Raw genomic sequence first — 21,405 nt, forward strand, 5'->3', positions numbered from 1 at the left:
GCATGCCAAATATGCGCCGAGGGCAAGCCCCTCTGCGCCTGTCTGCGCCCGTCAGCGCCCAGACCGCGGCCAGCGCCAGCCATGCTGCACCTTTCATCCTAGCAGCCAGATTAGCCTGGTAAAGGGAGGAGCTCTTAAATATGAATACAATAGGGTGACTACCAGGATAGGTTAGGTCAAAAGCATCACTGTAATAGCTGTACCTTTTCTTTGAGCTACAAAGAGGGGCGGAAAAACAGTTTAACCCCCCCGCCCCCCAGGCAAAGACACCCTCAGTACATCATATGGCCAAAAGCATTGAACTTAAGGCCTGCCTGATAAATTGTAGATCTCTATGTAAACATGCTGATGACGTCTGGCTTGCATTGAAGTCCAACACTTGGGACCTTATGTTTTTAACTGAAACGTGGTTAAAAGATAACTCCAATCCCAATATTTTCCTGGCAATACCAGGGGTTTTTTGGGTTGTCACTTTCAATCGAGTGGGCAACAAAGTGGGTGGTGGGCTTGCTGTATTTTTAGGAGATGACTGGGAAATCTCAAGCAAGATAATAGATGGCTTTGGGATTATTGAGTCCCTGTCTTTCTGCATTAAAACTTCATCTGCATCATCCATAGCAGGGTTGCTGGTCTATAGACCCCCGGATACTCCCACCAGCCACCTGCTTGAGCTGTGTGGTACTATTGCAGACCTGACTCCGACAGTTCGATGACACTTCAATATCCATATGGACTAAAGCAACTGTCCTTTGGCCTTTCCGTTGGCAGACACTCTTAAGGGCATGAAACTTGCTCAGAAGGTGTGCACCTTCACCCATAAAGCCAGACACATGTTGGATCTTATTTTTACCAATGATCCCACTTTGAAAGTGGAGGCTCCACTTCCTCTTACTTGGCCAGACCATTGGTTAGTTCTTTTTAGCTGGACCAGCACTACATGGCTAAATAAAGCTAGATCCTTGTATGAAGAAAGGAAAGATTTGAGAAAGATCTCCCCTGGGACTATGGGTCCAGTGATACAGTCAGACCCTTGAGTGGTCGTGTGACCCCTGCAGGGATGCATGTTCCTTCAATTTCTAAGTAACATCTGCCTTGGACAGAGTAGCACCGATTAAGACTTTGAAATTGGCCAGGAGGAAACCTCCTGCTCCCTGGTTTACTTCTGATCTTCGGGTAGAGAAAAGCTCATGTAAAAAGCTGGAGCGTGCATGGCGTAAAGCTTAAGACCCTGAGGCAAAGTCTGCCTTCAGAACAGCTGTAAAAAAAAATCACAAGCTAAAACATAACACCATCAGAGACTTTATGGCCAGCCAAATTAAGTCCTCCAACAACTCACTTAAAGAAGTCTTTAAGATTGTCCATGGCTTTATCACGGCTTTTGACAGAACTATCGTTCCCTCGGTTCCCCTTTGTGAGGCCCTATCTCTTTTTTCAGGAGAAAGTGCAATTCATGTACTCCGCTTTATCCTTAGCTGGGTCTTCTATCATTCCAAAACCCACTCTTAACCTACCTGTGGTCTGAGTTCAGTCTGTTCAGCCCTGCTGCATCCCTGCTAGAATTGAACAAGTCCAGATCAGGTTCACCCGGCGATCCTTGCCCGGCCAAGTTCTTTACATTGCTGACTGATGGGTTCAATCGGCTACTGAACACTATTTGGAACTGTTCCCTGATGACGAGAATCTACCCTTCCATCTGAAAAGCGGCCTACGTCTTGCCTATCCTGAAAAAAGTGGATGCCAATCCTTTGGAGCTGAAGAATTTTAGGCCTATCTCCCTCCTGCCTGTCCCAGCAAAAATCCTTGAGAAGGAAGTGCAGAAGCAATTATCTAACTACCTTGAGTCTAATAACTGTTTGCATGACTCCCAATCAGGCTTCAGATCGGGATATAGTACAGAGACTGCTCTCCTGGAAGTGACAGAAACTGTACGTGAAGCCTTAGACCAGGGTAGCTCAGCCATGCTTGCGCTGTTGGATCTCTCCGTAGCATTTGACACGGTGTCTCACCAAATCTTACTGGAGAGACTTGAACACCTGGGAGTGTCGGGTACTGTGCTGGCATGATTCCGCTCGTTCTCAGAGGGCCAGTCGCAGCAAGTATTTCTTTGCCCCCATGTTTCCGCACCTAAATCTCTTGTGTGTGGGGTGCCCCAGGGCTCTGCCCTGAGCCCCACTCTGTTCAACATTTATCTGGCTCTGCTGACTTCTCTCGTTAAGCAATGGGGAGTGAAAGCTGTGTCCTATGCTGATGACACTCAGCTGGTGTTCACTTTCAAAGAGCACTCAGAGGGAGTATTCAAGAATGTTAAGAACTGTCTGGTCAATATCTTGACCTGGATGACAGATTGCTGTCTCAAATTAAATACTGATAAAATGAAGGTGCTGTTTTTTAATCAACCTTCTCCTCCATCTCCTGATCTCTGGTGGCCTTCGGAGCTGAACCCTCTACCTACTCCAGTCAAAGCGGCTACGAATCTCGGTTTCAAATTTGATACGCACCTCTCTTGTTAAGCCCAGATCTGCCAAGTCTCTTCGGCTTGTTTCTGGAAATTAAAAGCCTTGCGGAAATTTTTGCATTTTCAAACAATGGATTGTCGGAAGACTGTAGCCCACGCTATGGTTACATCGAGGTTGGACTATGCTAATAGCCTGTACTTTGGTCTTCCTGCCTATCTGACTCAAAGACTACAGGTTATTCAGAATTCGGCAGCTAGACTCATTAGAAATGTGCCGTTTCGTCATCCCATCTCTCCCCACCTGCGGAGCCTTCATTGGCTGCCTGTCTAAAATAGGATAGAGTTCAAGGCACTCACCATCGCCTATAGAGAATCCGGGGAAAGGGGCCCGGTATACCTGAGACAGAGACTTCGGAAATACCACCAAGCGAGGACCTTGAGATCCAATCTTCAGCAACTTCTAAGGATCCCCCGATTCTCTAAAACCAGGATTGGTGGTAGAGCTTTCTCAGTGAGAACCGCATCTTTGTGGAACTCCATGCCTGGCCACCTTTGTAAGGCAGACACTGAACAAGCATTTTGGAAGGTGCTGAAGACCTGGCTATTCGCCTGTCCCTAGTCTGTATTCCTTCTCCCTCCTCCTACTCTGCAGGATCCGCCTCAGCACCGGGACACATCCGTTGGAGGTAGCTGTGTGCTTTACAAGTGCTATTGGATTTGATTTGATTTAGGATTGAGCACACTCTCTCAGTTCAACACAGTCCTTGGCATGAGCTCACCATCTCTATCACGACTCTTCATGGCTGGTTCTTCTTTCTCTTTTGACTTCTTTCCTAAGACCATTTTGGTCGATTTTAAAAGTTCAACTGTCTTGTAAATCCTGATTAAACTGATTACCGGTATTTTAAAATGAACTACATTTTACGTAAATACAGCCCCGAAGAATCCCTTTTCAAGGACTAAACGTGTTGGCTGTACCTAACTGTATAAAGGATATATGAAATAAAGAATCTACAATGCACAACAAACAGAACCTGCAAAATAACTCTTGTTGCTCATTGACTCATTGCTGTATTTATCTGTATTGCCTTTCATCAACCTTTCAGTATATTGTTAAATATGTGAAAGGTTAGTAAGAAGTTTAAAGATCAAAATAGCACCAACAAGCATTATGCATCAACCGCAGTCACCTGGTTGATCTTGTCCGGGACAACGGTAAGGATTAAGGCTGATAGCAATGACCAGCAGGCCAGATACAGGGACCAAGGGTATCCCAGTGAAATGTTTTACCTTTGTGTTTTGAATGGAAGTCAGAAATCCTCAGCATGACGAAGCAGCTGTGGCCAAAGTAGCTCCACATTGTCAGTTAGCTGCTGAACGAGGACTCAGTGAAACAGTTGACTTTTAGCAGTAGGAAAAATGTTAATGTCTTGCCCAGAAAGTTTCTTTCTCTGGCAGATATTTTTCATGTCTTCATCTAGTGAAGATTTCTACCTTCAGACATACTCACTTTTTTATGCTTGGATTCTTCTAGCAGGGCAAGGTTGCAGGCTGTAGCCAAAGTTGACTCCATGAGGCTAGATACATTCTTCACAAAGTTCCTTGGCATCGAAATTGCTACTGTAGAGAAAAACATGGCAGGAGCAACCTAACTCTTTGGCCCTGGGGCAATGCACCTTTGTCGGTTCAGCTTGGCAAGCTGTTTCCAGTCCCCAGCGAGTGTTCAGAGTAAAAAGTTATATATTGTGGCCAATAGGCACTGAACTCAAATGTGCTTCTTTAGAAAATAAACAAGTGTTAAAAATATGTCTTTGTAATGTCAGTAGCATAAGTCAATACAATTAATGAAAAATACATTTGCTGTAGTTTGTCCCAATAGAGTTAAGGACATACTCTTTAGAGGATCATCTGTTTGTTATTTCGTGAAAGTAATGTTCTAGTAGTCAAGAAAGTTCAGTTAGTACACAAATGGCATGATGTACAGGTTAGAATGTGTGTTTCCAAATCAGAAAATGTAAATTTACATACACATATATATTACTTACCATGTAAGATAAATCCAGCATGGTAAATTACTTAGAAGTAAATCACTCCAACAAGCAGTGGGGAGTGTATGGTTCAGGGTGGCCAATGCTTGCAAAATAAGTGAACAACGGCAAACCTGTATTTTTGTACATACTCACAAATGTCAGCAAAGCACACATCCTGCATCCGATTGAATATTCAGTTGACTTAAGGGCAGAAGTAATAGGAATGGGGGGTGAAGTAAGCAGTCTTAACATTGGTTGGGGTGTGGAGTAACACATTTCTGCTGAGCTTAAATTTTTTTATTGAATAAAGGAAAAATATTGCTTGGGCAAATGTAATCTCGTTAACTATTTACTCACATGTAGCACACACAATATACATTTAACTATGTGTAAATACTTACAAAATTGAGCACTCCAGAACTGCTGTAACTGTTGTTGAGACTTTTTTTGAGAATTTACAAATATTTAAATCCATGCATGTAGGTTGACACAATATTTTGAGAATCATGAAGTTAGCAGGTATATGTTCCAGTATATACATTGTGGTCATAATTTGTCAGATTCACATATTTTTGTTCCAATTCAATATAATCTGTTTGATGGGCCTATTTCCCAAACAGGATAGACAGAATCAGGATGGGAAGAATGTAACCACAGAGTGCCATTTTCTAATGACAGAAATCCATCAGCAAATTCTGAGTTAGTGGCTACTTGCAAAAGAAGTTGCACCCACACTAGATGCAAATACAAATTTACACCTGTCAAGGGTTGAAGTAAATGTTCATCCAGTATGGCAAATGGGAGGAAATGTATTCAGATTTAATATGATCGTAAGGGAGAGACCGTTTCTTCAATGAAAAACATATTTCATCATGGAAATCTTAATATGCATATTGGTGCTAAGTTTACTCAGTGAGTTTTCTACATAATGGACATTTGGCATGCATGATTTTATACACTAGAGTACTCACTGCGATCAATAACTGTTGTTCTTTTACTTAGGCAACCATGAGATCCTATGTGATTCATTTAAATATTAGAATAGTCTTCAAATGTACTAATAATCTAAAATAATACTTATACAACTCCAATGCCCAAGCTTTAAATACAATTTAATTATTTCATTCATCTTAGTAAATATTAGTAACACCATTTTTCAAACGAGTATTTCCTTCCAGAGTTTCATACCTCATATTGGTATGTAGAAACATATTTACAGCAGGGGCATTGGACCATTATCTTATCATTTGACTACACCAATAGAATTAATAACAAAAAGGCCTATAAGGGAAGTTAAATTCGCTATTCTATGCCTGTTTCGCTTTTCCCTCGTCCCTCGACAGATTCAATAATATTTTAGCAGATATGTCTACTTCCTTACAAGCAGCACGACACAAAATAACACACCACTAGTTTCGCTAATAATACAACATCTATTATCATCTGGCACAAAATGTTCTGACATTTTGCTTCCGCCAATTTCTTTTCAAAAATATATATTTAGGTGTGTGCTTAATAACTCAAATTTAAAGCACTCAGAGCTGATTCTTCAAAATGTCAGAAAATGGTGGGAGAGTAAGAGACATCAAATTAATGTTTTTTGGACAAACCTAAACATTTTCAGAACTTTGTATCTATTCTTCGCTGCTTTGCTTATCATCAAATGGAATACGAAATAATTATATGCAGTTTAAAATGCAATGGTCCTTTTGTAAAGCGATTCACAGACACATACATTCATTTCATGGCCTACAAATGTAGATTAGATTACATAGATTTCATGGGCAACACATTTTGAATCGAATACTGAGAATTATGGCATAATGTAAGATTTTGAATGGAATTAATCCTAAGCAGTTTCCAGGAAAAAAGACACCCCTACTCTATACAGATCTAAAATGCAAAATCATACAGCATATCAAAATTTAAAAAATATATGTTTCTGTGAAGGATACAAAGGAATGCGAAAGTGGGTAAGAGGGGAAAATCTCGAGCGAGTTTGGTTGCTAATATGACAGCTTTAACCTAATAAATATTACATTGCTCATTTTAACCCTTCTCGATGTTGCAGCAAATACCGAGCTCGCCTTTACAAGAAGGTTGTTATTTGTTAACTTTTTTCATATTTGATCAGACCTGGGACATGAAGCTTGCTTCGTCTGATGGCTCATTCTTCCACTATGTCCCGCCGTGGTTGTATAGAAAGCTTTTCTTTATGAGTGAGAAGAATATAAGACAGATCAATAGAGCTAGAACATGGAAGCGCAGAGGCTTTTAATGTCAGCATTCAAAGGGGTATATTTACAAGAATTGCTGCTAAGCAGTTTTCACACTGTTTAGCAGCATTTTTTTTACCGCCGCCGATCGTCAAATCCTAACGCTATGTTTGCGACGTATTTACAATAAGTCACTAAATGGTGTTAGGATCACCTAGCGGCTGGGAAAAATTCATGCTAGTCAGCTCACCGCCACTTTTCAGCATCTAGCGGCAAAAAAGAGCTCACAAATACCCCTCTAAGGAAAAAATGAATAAAAATACGGGAATGCAGAATGTAGCAACCAGGACCAAGTTCAGCATAGGTGAACAACCTCCCCCCCATCAACCCCCACAACAGCAAGGATGACCAGCCAGAGTCCCAGGAGAAGAGGAAATGCAGATTCAGGGCCTCATTTATGAAAAGTGGCGCATCACTGGGGAATAACAATTGAAGCGTCATTTTTCATTGCGCTATCCTTGCAACACCATGGGTGCACCATATTTCCAACAATACTGTGAAACCCTGTGTTTCACTGCACTGGCACTAATTTCAGCTGCTTAGTGCCAACGCAGGCACCCGTGCACCATAGTGCTAGGGTGCCTACATTGTGGGGAATGATTGTTTATGTGCAAGAAGGTACCCTTTCTTGTCTATAGGCCCACCGGCCACTGCTCACCCTTCACCGATGCCATCATAGACCTCATCGCACCCCAGGCTCTCACCTCAATTTCCACCTGGACAACCGCAGTGACCAGAACACCACATCCCTACTGGAGAACCTCAACAACATCGGACTCAAGCAGCAAGTTACCGCTCCGACCCACATGGCCAGACACACGCTCAACCTCATTTTCTCAAGCAGCAGGAACTTCACCTACAGCCACACCACCAAACTCCTCCGGATCGACCACTGCGTACATCTCACCTTTACCACACCCACCGCACACCACTGCCCTCATCGTTCCACATCGAACTTGGAACGATGCCACTGAAGAACGGCTCGTCAACTTCCTCAGCACGACCATTCCGCCAACACCACCCCTCAAGAAGACACCAGGCAAGCAACACTCCAAGACAGCCAGTTGGTTCACTCCTGCCCTCCACAAGTCCAGATACACCAACAGAAGACTCAAGAAGAGATAGAGGAAAAACAAAACCATGGCAAAGCCGCCGCCAATGCACATGACCTTCTCCTCAAAACCAATAAAGAAAACAGCTTTCCAAGACAGAATCAACGCCAAAGCACATAATAGCAAAGAACTCTTTGCCATCATCAAAGAGTTCACTGGGCCCAGCATTGAGCCCACAGACGTCCCATCCTCCCAAGACCTCTGCAACAAACTAGGGGCCGTCTTCCACCACAAGATCAGGCAGATCTATGACAGCCTTGACATCCAGGACCCTGTCACCAAGCCCAACACCACCGCACCAACCAGGCTGCAACCCAACCCATCGTGCTCAACTCGACTCCGCTAACCACAGATAGCACACTCAACACTATGAGAGACATCCACTCAGGAGCCCCATTGGATCCCTGCCTGTACCTCATCTTCCTTAGAGCAGCCGCCTCTATGGACCCCCCAGCTTTGCTGCACCCTCAACTGCTCCATCAAAATCGTCACCTTTCCCAAGGACTCTAAACACACCGAGATTAACCCCCTACTGACGAAACTGTCTGCTGAACCAACAGATCTCAAGAACTTCAGACCCCTCTCCCTCCTTCCCCTCCCAGCCAAGGCCATCCAGAAGGCCATCAGAGCCCAACTCTCTGAGTTCATCAAGGAGAACCATGTCCTGGACACCTCCCAATACGACTTCTGAAGCACCCACAGCACCGAGACTGAACTCCTCATAGCCACAGATGACATCCAGTCCCTCTTTGATGGGGGCAAAACCACAGCCCTCATCCTACTGGACCCCTCGCCCGTCTTTGACACTGTCTCCCACCACACCCTAATCACGAGGCTCCACGATGCCGGCATCCATGACAAGGCACAGGATTGGATCCACTCATTCCTGACCGGCCGAACAGAGCGAGTCAGACTTACCCCTGTTCCTCTAAAATCCTACAGAGATCAGGTGCAGAGTGCCCCAGGGCTACTCACTAAGCTCTACCCTCTTCAACATCTACATGGCCCCCCCTCGCAGCCATCGTCAGAAGCCACAGACTCAACATCATTCCCTAAACAGACGACACTCAGCTGATCATCTCCCTCACCAACGAACTTACAGCTGCCAGAATCAACTTTCACAGCAAAATGGAGGTCGTCGTTACCTAGATGAAAGACAACTGCCTCAATCTCAACTCGAACAAGACCGAAGTACTCATCCTAGGATCCACTCCCTCAGCCTGGAAGCCCTGCGACCCATACGGACCACACACGCAACCTCAGCATCAAACTGGACTCCACGCTTCAAATGAACTGATAAATCAACGCAGTATCCTAATCCTGCTTCCACATGCTACACCTGCTTCCAAAGAAATCCAGATGGATCCCCACAGAATCTAGAAAGACAGTCACCCATGCACTCACCCCCAGCAGACCCGACTACGGCAACTCACTCTATGCTGGCGTCACCCAGAAATGATCAGGAATCTACAGAATGTCCAAAACCCTGCAGCTAGATTGGTCCTCTACATCCCCCGCCGCATCCAACAACTTCTCTGGCTCCAAATCAACAAGAGGATCACCTTCAAGCTCCTCACCCACGTCTACAAGGCTCTCCATGATTCAGGACCAGTATATCTGAACCACTGACTCGCTTTCCACACACCTGCCAGACAACTCAGCTCTGCCCAACTCGCCCTGGCTTCTGTCCCACGGATCTACAAGACCAGAACCAGAGGAAGATCCTTCTCCTACCTCGCCGCTAATACCTGAAACTCACTGCACTTCCACCTCATGCAATCCGCATTGTTGACCCAATTCAGGAAGGACCTCAAGACCTGGCTCTTTACTGAAACCTCCACAACCAGGAGGATCAGCAGCCCCATCCTGAGCACCTTGAGACCCTCATGGGTGAGTAGCTGCTCTATATAAACCCCTAATTGATTGAAACAGGGCAGTCATCTGAGTGTCCTCCACAGGTCAAGAATGAAATGAAGAGTAGTTCTGGGAGTCCTAATTTCATACCTGGCACCAGCTCTGCAGTGGAAGAAACTTTTAGAGGTTCCCCCCCACAGATGGTGTTGGAATTTGCTTATTCGCTGCCATGGTCCCAGGATGTCTGAGGGCACAAAAGCTTAGTGTCAAGATTTTTTGTGTTTGGGCTGAGGTCAGGAGCTTTGAAGTGAAAGTAGGGCTGTGAACACCTCAGCACCTCCCATGAAGTCAGAATGGCCCGTCTTACCAATATTTTGCCCCCCTTATGTGTGACTGTCTGTGAGAAATAGCCAACTTCACCTAGTCATGTGACCCAGGGAACATGCTGCAAGCACGAAATGGTTAAGACAAGAAAATTCCAAAAGTGGCATTTCCAGGATTGTGACTTGAAATCCGTCTACCTGCTCCCAAACAAAGTTTATCACATAATTAATGTAATAGGGAGACCCAATGTTATTCTGTGGGAGAGGTAGGCCTCACAGTATTGAAAAACAGATTTCTGAGTTTTTCACTGCCAGGACATGTAAAACTTAAAAGTACATGTCCAACGTCTTAAATGCAATGCACCATTTTTAGTGCCTACCTTTGGGGTTACTTATATGTATTAGGAAGGGAGTTTTAAGCCTTGCAAGTGGTTTATTTTGCCAGGTTGAATTGGCAGTTCAAAACTGCTCACAGGCTGCAATGTTTTAAGGAGCTGACATGTTTTAAGGGGCTACCTATGTGAGTGGCACAGTAAGTGCTGGAGGCCCACTGGTAGCATTTAATTTACCAGAGCTGGGTATATGGTATACAACTTCACTAGAAATTAAGGTAGCTAGTAAATATACCAATCTGGTGTAAGCCAATTTTACTAGGGGTAAGAGAGTGAGCACCGACCCATTAGTTCTGGTTGAGAGCAGCACAAATTACAGAGTCCTAAGGCCACCAAAAGCAAAATCAGCAAAACAGGAGGGAGAATGCAAAACATTTGGGAGAAGACCACCCTGAGGCTGGCAGGTCTAACATATGCCTCCCAGCTGATAGTGGGGAGAACTCTCCCACATCCTGGGAGTTCTCATCACTAAGTCGGATGAATCTGGAAGGATAATGAACATCTGAGTGGTATAACCCAGGGTGGTGTTCCACTGGGAAGTCCATTTCCTCTAGTGAGGGAAAGCACCTCAACAGTTTGGGTTTCTCACCCCTCAGGTGCAGGAGACATCCAGGGGCCTGTGTTCTGTCTGAACTCGGAAGTTAGACCCTAACAAGGATGGTGTCTACTTCTCCAGTGCCAAGTCTCCAGCATAAGCTTCTCTCTCAAAAACACTCCTCCTCTCTTCACAGGGAAGTAACCTTCTACTGATAAAGGCTACAGGTTAATCTAGGCCCGTCTTATTTAAATGTGACAGTAAAGCCCCTATGCCATGCTCTGAAGCATCAGTCTGAAATCTAAATTCCTGAAGCAGTCAGAGGCCTTGAGAACGGGTGTTGTACACATGGCCTATTTGAGGGTGTCAACGTCTTTCTGGCTGGCCTCGGTCTAGATGACCATCTCGGGCTATTTCTTGGAGGTCAGCTCAGTTAATAGGCAACAGTGGTGCCATACCCCCTGACATCCCTCCTATCAGATAAGTGGCTGACAAAAAAAAGATGGGGCACCAATTTAGAAATATCACCACACAGTTGAAACAAGTTATACGGATGAACCTGGAGACTTTGTAGATGGGCAGGAATGTGTATGCTAATGAGCATAATGGTTGCAAATCCTACAATTTGCTAAATTAAATGATTTGTAACTGCTAAATATTTTTAATGAATTTAACAATTGTAAAAAGTGCATCTGAAATTTTACAGGAGTTCAGTAAAACATATCATTTTGAAATTTGGTAGTGGCATGTTGTTGGACTTGGCGCTTTTTGCAGGGTCATCCCTGAACTTTGTTCCTCCCTCCTATATTTTCTCTGACCTGTTGTTGATGGTTTTATAACTCTGAGCACTTTACCACTGCTGATCAGTGCTGAAGTGCATATGCTCTTTGTGTAAATTGTTGTAATGGATTAGTGACTACATGATTGGCTTCTTTGCTTTACTTGTCAGACCCTAGTACAGTGCACTATATGTGCCCAGGGCCTGTAAACCAAATGCTGCTTGCAGCACTGATTGTGCCACCCACAGAAGCAGCTTGTAAAAGGTGACTCAGGCCTGCCATTGCAGAGCCTGTGTTCAGCCTGGTTCTGCCATGTCGACTTGGCAAGAGCACACACTTGCCAGTCCCTAAACCTTCCCTTTTCTACATTTTAGTCACCCCTAAAGTAGGCCCAAGGGCAGGGTGCATTGTATATAAAAGGTAGGACATGCCCTGATGTGTGTAGCATGTCCTGATAGTGAATTACAGCCAAGTTTGTTTTTCACTATTGCAAGGCTGCCTGTTCCCATAGGCCAGAATGGGCAGTTTGATTATAACATTTTATATTCCTACCTGACTCAGGGATTTAGGCAGAAATTTGAGTTTAGTATGCCTGAACTCAGAATGATAAAATACATCTCTTAGTGAAGTTGGTTTTAACATTCTGTGTTTGAAAATACCACTTTTAGAAAGTAGTTTCTTGCCTAACCATCCAAGCCTCCCTCTGCTAGGTTGTGTATTCTGTGTCTGGTTTGTGAGTGACAGGGGCTGGGGGTACCCCAGGGGACAGGGTGCCTCAGCACAAGGCTGAATAGACCTATCTGCATGAGGAGTGGTGGGAGGAGTGGCACCTGGGCTTGAATAGGGCTGTGCCTGCCTTCCACAACGCTGGCTCCACCTCCTGTGGTTCGTCTGATGACCCTGGCCCACACTGACAAAGGAAGAAGTTGTGCACTGGCAGAGTGCACCCAGAACTGGTTTGAACTAGGCACAGACACTCTCTGCCTTCAGAGACAAAGGATGTGTGTGTATAAAAAGGGGGACCCAGACCCCAGAACTTTAGATCACTTCTGGGAATCAAGACAAAGCCTTTGTCAAGGAGAATAACCAAGGAAGCTGAAGGAGGTGACTGCCCCTGTGCTGTGCAGTTTGGGGTTGGCCTGCAGTGGTTACTTTATTGTCAAGGAAAGGAAAAAAGGAACTTTGTGTGTACTTTTACTATCTTGAGGAAGATCTCCAAGGGCTTGAGTTGAGCTTGCCTCCAGTTCTGAAGCCTCAGGGACACAACGACTTCACCCATTCTGTTTGCCTGCATCTAGAACTGCTGTTTTAACTGCTGCAGAAGGAAATTGCAACACCGATGCCGGCAAGCGACACCATAACCTGCCCGAAGCCGTGGGCACCACTCGTGAAGAGCACAACGCACCGCCCGACTTGCATCGTAGACCCGACGCCTGCTACCGCCGCGATGCTTCGACTCCGAAGCTGTCATAGAGGCTGCTGCCTGCACCGGAGCTGAGGACACCACTTGTGACGTCACGACGCACCGCCCCGAATCACACCGCAGCCCCAACTTCATCAACGCGGAGCCGATCCTCGACGTGGGTGACTCCTGAAGCCATCGGCATCACGACATCGTAAGGAACGGTGGTTTCTGCGACATCGTGACGCCACCTCCCCGACGCAGTAAGGAACCATCATCTCACCTCCCCTGCACTGCAGTAAGGAACCGAGTATACACCTCCCCTGGAGTCGTAATGAACCGACGCCGCACATCGCCTACCTCCCCAATGCCATGAGCTGTCTGTGTTTTTATCGCTTTTCCAAGGTACTGTTCTTTGTGGGTCTGCTTGATTCCAGTCCCGGTGCCACGCCACGCACCTCGTGGTCGGCGCCGTACTTTGGGATTTATTTTGTCACGACGTCCTAATAACTCCATGTGGAGTTATTTGTTGCTAGAGACTGCATTTAAGTAAATATCCTATTTTTCAGCATATTTTTGATTACAGTATTGTGGATTTTTGTCGTTTGGTCTTGAGTTAAGTTTAGGAAAGATTACTTATTTGTCTAAGCTTGTGTGGTGTCCATTTGTAGTGTTTTCACTGTATTACTGTATGTGTTCACAAATGCTTTACACACTGCCTCTTAAATACCCCTGTCTGCTCATGCCAAGCTACCAAGGGGGGGAGCAGGGGTTATTCAGGAGTGTATCCCCCTTTCCCTGACTAGAAGCAAGGGTCCCTAATTGGTCAAAGGTACCTACCTCTGCGAACTAGAGACCCCCAGTTCAAACACATGTTATGGGCATCCATTTCAAATTCTGAATCGGCATCCTATGTATCAGTAGTTTGAGACTATAATTCTAGTCGCAAACCATTCATAAGCCATGAACTTCCTAGTTGGTAAGGTAACTTGTTCGCAAAAGAGAATGGGGGTCATTTCACCCCCTTCTCCATTGGGAATCAGGGTGGAAGATTCATTGGTAGTAGATAGTGGATTACTGCACTACTGCCTACTCTCAAAACAGCTCCATTTCTTTAAGGCACTTGCGCTTTTTTAATAAAAATCTGAGTGCAATGCAATACCCGTCATGGTGGACTGCTGTCCCTTGCAGGCAACCATCCTCGTGATTGTAGCCAATCACAGGGGGTGACAAATCACCTAATAAATATTAGTTAGGCAGGTCATTCTGACCCCCACGTGATATGTTATTTAAGGTGTCAAACTATTAGTAGGTAGATAGGACTGGATGAAAGTTAAATTACGCAGCGTAATTTGTGTAATTTCAGGAATCCGACATTACAGTTGTAATGCAAATTTTGTGGAATTAGTTCAATGCACCGCTTTGCGTCACTGTGTGCGATTTGTGGAAAAAATGTACTGTGAAATGCACATTGTAATAAAAATGTGCCACAAAGCATGCACACAAATGGCAAATTGCATACGGGGCTTTATTTAAATGCATTTGTGTACCAAAAAATTAAAACAAGGATGCATTTTGCTCTAAAATAGAACGGAAATGCTGGATTACATTTTGTGGAATTATTCATCATTTTGCAAATTTTTGCATACTTAAATGAATGCAAATATCACAGACCTTATACAAAGATCAGTTAGCAAAATAAAACAGTCAGCATGGAATTTGTAACCCTTTTTTCCGACCACTATTATAGTATATCTGACCCAAAGTTCTCGGTATTGTTTAGATGGCATCTCTCTGATGTTTCTTATTTCTCCAGTCTTCTCCTGCACATCTCTAGAGATCACAATCTAACCATCAATTATGCCTCTCATAGCCTCCTTGAGAGAAACCATTGCTACATATTAAGGGGTTGGGTAAGTTTAGCAAATGCGATTTCGGAGGCTTCTTCAGAGTGAATACTTCCTTCTGCTGCTGGTGCTCCTGGTAGGCACTTGGAGAAGGAAAATGCAGCTGGAGACACCGTTGCTATGGGGCACTCTGGAGTGATGATGGGTAGGCTGACAGCCCACATGACAGTGAAGTCTACTCCGGGGACACCACTCTTAAATCTTCCTCTTGGTCACGAGGTGCCCTATTGTCAACCTCTGTCCGGCATATGTTGGCCATGGTGTAATTCATGAAGACAATCTTGAGAATCGCATTATGTCAATAAGGCAGAGAAATATGTACTACAGCACGTAAGACCTGCTGTAATCGAAAGTAAATTTGACAAATCTTAATACTAAACAACAAAAGACTGAAAGTGTTAATTTATGAAGATAAGAGACATTTCACCTTGAGTGAATGCAAATTTTGAAACATTTAGGGATCGATTCCGATCTTGGAAAAAGGCTTTACGAATCGTTGTACGGAGCGTTTTCTCATACCCGTGTAAATTTTTCTTACAACCTAGGAAGTACGATTCGTACAGAAAGCCTTTTTCTGTACAAATCGTCCAAAAGACCGTACGGGTAAAAAAAAAAAACGATTCTGAGCCGGAACAGCTTTTACGCGACGTCCGAACGGATTTAAGCAGCGGTTTCCGGCCCAGCAAGTACGATTCGTCCCTATGTCACTCCGTACGGCTCTTTTCTTATGGGAGCCAAACACAGCCGGAAAAGCAGAGTCCTACGCGAACCACTATGCAACGGAGTCCCGGTACGCGACGTACACGCCATTAATCCCATCGTACGTGTCATCCCGGTCCTCTTAGCCTACGACCTGGTGCACCGGACCCGACGCACACGCCAAAGAAGGTGAGAACAACACCCAGGGGCCAGGGTGGGGGTGAGGGGCAGGAAACATACCCCATACCCAAATCCAAACCTATAATATGGAGCCCATACATTACCACCAAGGTCTGGTCTCTTGGGGTGGTGTGTCCAGCAACCCCTGCGTACCGCAGCAATGGAAGTGGATGTGTACAGTGCGTTGCACACGTACCCCTACGGCACCAGTAGAATAGTGATGTAGACCGTACACATGCAATGAATGCGTCGGTAAGGTGCGTTTCACACGTACCCCTACAGCACAAGTAGAATAGTGATACGATGCGTACACACACAATGAATGCGGGCGTACAGTGCGTTTCACACATACCCCAACGGCACCAGTAGAACAGTGATACGGACCGTACACACACAATGAATGTGTGGGTACGGTGCGTTTCACACGTACCCCAATGGCACCAGTAGAACAGTGATACGGACCGTACTCACGCAATGAATGCGTGGGTACGGTGCGTTTCGCACGTACCCCTACAGCACCAGTAGAATAGTGATATGATACGTACACACACAATGAGTGCGTGTGTACGGTGTGTTTCACATGTACCCCTACGGCATCAGTAGAATAGTGATACGATGCGTACACACGCAATGAATGCGTGGGTACGGTGCGTTTCACAAGTACCCCAATGGCAACAGTAGAATAGTGATACGGACCGTACACACACAATGAATGCGTCGGTGCGGTGCGTTTCACGCGTACCCCTACGGCACCAGTAGAATAGTGATACGGTACGTACACACGCAATGAATGCGTGGGTATGGTGCGTTTCACACGTACCCCTACGGCACCAGTACAATAGTGATACGAGGCATACACACGCCAGGAATGGAGGGCTATGAGTCGCACAAGGATGTCCATCAAGTACTTGTCATTGCATACTTTCATGTGCAGGCCCTAGGTGTGTCAGCCAGTGATATTGCACAGGTCATCTCATCTAGTTGCACAATTGATGTGTGATGACCTGTGTACACATGTCATGTGTGATGGGGCACTATGTGGCACACATCACCTTGACACTTGCCACATGTGTGTCTGTAGTCCAACTGTGTCATGCACAGCAGCAGTGGGATGGCACAGTCATCAACACCCGCTCCTGTCTCCTGATGCCAGGGACAGGGACACTCTATCAACTGACATGTCACGATCAGCGTGCCCCTATGTGTCTATGTCAGGTGTGTGTCATGTGTCCCCATGAGCTTGCTGTTAGTGTTCCAGCAACTGCATCTGCTGTTGGTGCATCCAACATGGGTCTGTGTGGAGATGGGCATGGCACACATCTACGCACACCATGCCACATGTGGATTCCCACGGCAGTAGGGTCTGTGTGCATCGGACATCATATTTTCCCAGGCATACATGTCTGCGTCGTCTCAATGGCTTTTTTTGTTGTTGTCAAGTGTACCCCTTCATCGCAATGTGTTTCATATGTACATTTGACATTCCATGTGACCTGTGCGTCTGGATGAGATGACATCCTTCTAATGCAGCTATGTGGATGTGTGTCACTCCGGTGATATCTCTGGCTGTTCACTCAGACTTGCCCCCAGCTCATTTCAGGGCATGTCATGTAGACTTGACAATCAACAGGTGTATCTGGCTTTTCGTAGGAGTGCCAGCAAGCTGGCATATGTGTCCTGGATGTATTGCACACACCAGACTCCATAGTTACCTGATGTTTAGTTGCAGTTTAGCATGTGCTATGTTCATTGACATTGATGTTGGCAGACTCTCAATCTTCATTATTCCTAACAATGTCCTGCAGGGCACCGCCTGTCCCAAGACCAATGCCAGACTTGGATGCCATGAGGGAACGTGCCTGCATCCGACGTTACAGATTCACTCGACAGTTGATTGAGGTGATGAAGGTGATGGCAGCCCTACATTTTTTTTGCCACAGGTACGTTTCAATTGACCATAGCTGATGTTGGTGGGATGTCACAGACAATGTTCAGCCGTGTCCTGCGTGATGTTTTGGCAGCCATGTTGGAGCACCTTGATGAATTCATCAAATTTCCTACTCCTGAGGAGTTGACAGATGTCAACGGTGATTTCTATGCCCTGGGAGGGATGCCCCATGTCATTGGGTCCATTGATGGGACACATGTGGCTTTGGTACCACCACAGACACAGGAGCAAGCCTATCGCAACCGTAAACATTACCACTCAATAAATGCCCTTGTGGTGTGTCTTGCTAACATGCTGATTTCCCATGTCTGTGCATGTTTTCCAGGATCAGAACACGATGCCTACATCATGAGGCGTAACAGGGTGCCACAAATGATGCTGCGGCTGCACAACGAACGAGCATGTCTTGTTGGTGGGTATACTCTGTTTGTCCTGTGTGTTGCGGTATCTTTGGCTCTTACTGCATCTCCTGACCCACTTATTTACATGATGTTTCCATGTAGGGGACTCTGGATATCCCCTCATGCCATGGCTAATGACACCTCTCCGCAACCCAAGAACAGCTGCAGATCACCGGTACAACAATGCACACGGGCAGACCAGGCGAGTGATTGAGAGGACGTTTGGCCTCATGAAGAGCCGATTCTGGTGCCTTGACAAGACAGGCGGGTCCCTCCCATATGCACCGGAGAAGGTCTGCAAAATCTTCATTGTGTGCTGCATGCTGCACAAAATGGCCATTGAGAAGGCAGTGCCACTCATCCTTGATCCTGATGAGCAGCAACATCCACCCGTGGAGGATCCAGGGCTTGGTCACGAGGCAAGTGATGAGGAGGAGGAGGATGATATCCGGAGTCAGCTCATACGCAACTTCTTCTCATAATGGTGAGTCACTTGGTATGAGTGTGCAAGCTTGTTGCATTGAGTGGCATGTGTTGCAATGTGTGTGTCCAGCTGACTGAATGCAAAGTGACTTTGATGTGTGTACTGATGTGTCACTCGAGTGATGATGTCATGCCACACAGTTTTGCAGAGAGACTTTCTTTGAAATTTGCATGTGTCCAACATTGTTCATGTTTCGTAACTGACCATGTGTGCGGCGAGATTTGTTTTAGGTGACTTCTTGTGTGTCTGTCATTCCCAGGGTTTTGCACGGACATGTGGAAATGTCAGTTTGGGTAAGGATTGCAGCAAGGCTTTTTGGTGGTGGTACGGGTTGGGAATGTGTGGGGACTGCTTCTGTGCATGCTGTGGTACCATGCATACATGTCTTCTCACCATGGAGCATATAACATGTAGCATCACTCCCATGACATGATAGTCACCCTTCTTGACAGTCATCTGTAGTGGAGTGTGGAGTCTGATGAAGGCATCAATGTGCGTAAACCTTTCCTCTGAAACATTGCGGATAGTAACAGGTGGACATAGTGTGGGACATCACAACAACAGGCTCTATGGTGAATTGCAGCCTCTCCATGTGCAGCAGGATGTGTTTGGCTCATCCCCTTAACTTGTGTGCCAGTTCATTGGGATTTACAACATCCGTGTTGTGAAGGGGTGGTCCAGCATATGTCCCACATGTTCTGTCAACTGACCGGTGAGTCTGTTCGTATGGATGCATTTCCCTTTGTGTGAGTTTGTATAATAAAGGTGTTCAGCACAATCCAAAGTGCCTCATCTCTGTCACTGCAGATCTCTTGCCAGTTTGCATGCGTCATCTATGGCATAATTGTCAAAGATTGAGCATATGAGTGTATGTGTACTTCGGCAACATGCATGCAGTTCTTCATGGCTAATAATCTCTATTGTGCATGAAGTACCTGATTGTGTATGTATTTGTGCAGGTTGCTCCCCACAACGGTATGTCAACGCCTCCTGACGGTGTGTCTCCTGTGCGCAGCTCCGCATTTTGTTGCCTGATCCTGTGGCCGTCATTGTTGGTGATTGTTCATACATTTTCTTGGAGGGACCCATGAGTAACCTGACACTCCTTCCTTTACATACACCTGTTGTACTGTGCCTTTCTGACCTCCTTGTCTTTGTGTGCTACTTTTTGCCTTGTTTCTCACCCCTTCCGCCTGCTGCTGCCTCACCTGCGGCACCACCTCACCAAGTGCCCTGATTCTGCAACCCACACGCCTCCAAAATGCTCCTCCCTTCCCCCCTCCACCCATTCTTAATGCAGGAAGCAGCTTTTCTGTGCCACTGTTGCGCCAACGCCGTGCCAAAGGCAGGACCGTCTGCGCCTGCAACGTGCACAGTGCACGACCCTCTGGTCCTTGCATGACCCACGTCACACAACAGGCTCATGCTGCAGCCACCCTCCAAGCAATGTCCACCAGACAATCAACCGCCTGCTATCAGGCAACCCCTAAGCGCACACACGACACCTTCGTATGCTGAGTGTGCAACTCCAACTGCCTACACAGCGCTGCCCCGCCTACCAGACCAACCAGGTCATGTGCCTCCTACTCCACACCCGCTCCGTCCACCAGCACGCCATTGGACTCTGTTACCTCCTCAACACAACAGCCCCACACATCACCTTCATGACAGTAACCTGGATAAAAGCAACCTCAGCACACAACTTCTTCATTGCCATCTCTGACGGATACAAGATCACCCGCAGGGATGGCACCAACAATCCCGGAGGATGAATTGCAATTTATTCACAAGTACACCCTCAGAGTCACAAATCCGGTTTCGCACCAACCCCCTGGAAACCCTCAGAGTAACACTCATCTACAGATCTCCAGGCCTACATCCACAATTCCGCAAAGCCATCAACACATACATCTGCACGCATGCCCTCACAGGCTGGGGGCCAGTAACTTCTTGCTGGAGGAGAACCACACCACCATCTATCATTGGTCCATCAACATTTGCATCCACGTCTCCGACAAGCAACACACTGCCCCACACCCCGCTACCGATCCCCCAAAGATGCTTGATGTAAGTCACCACAGACAAGCTGTGTGGGACACTCGAACCAACACCCCCGCCACACCCTGCAACCTCACACACTGGATCAGCAACTGATCCAACAATCTTGCCACATTGACGGACTTTCCTGTGAAGCACAACAACAGTTAAGCCACCTGGGACAAGGCAGACCTACTGGACTCATACAGATCTAGCCGGACTCTTGTGAAAACCTTGCAACACAAAGAACCATCAGTTACCTTACAGCCCTGGAAAACGCCACACACAGCCATCACCATATCATCAGCAAGGACAAGTGGAGATCCTTCAGATAGGGCCGAGGCACCAAAACACACGACATCAAGGAGCTCATCAGCATTGTGAGTGAACGGACAGCAGCTCTCCATCCAAAGACACCCCACCCTTGCAAGGCAGATCAAATCCCTTGCAACTTTCTACCACTGCAAGCTCATGGACATACACGACAGCCTTGGCACACAGAGGCAGACAGCACTATTATCCGTGGGACAAACCCCCCTCAGGTTCTGGACTCCCGTCAGCAGCAAATACACCACCTGGCTCATGTGCACC

The sequence above is a fragment of the Triturus cristatus genome, chromosome 2_2 (assembly GCF_964204655.1).
Source record: "Triturus cristatus chromosome 2_2, aTriCri1.1, whole genome shotgun sequence".
NCBI classification, from domain to species: domain Eukaryota; kingdom Metazoa; phylum Chordata; class Amphibia; order Caudata; family Salamandridae; genus Triturus; species Triturus cristatus.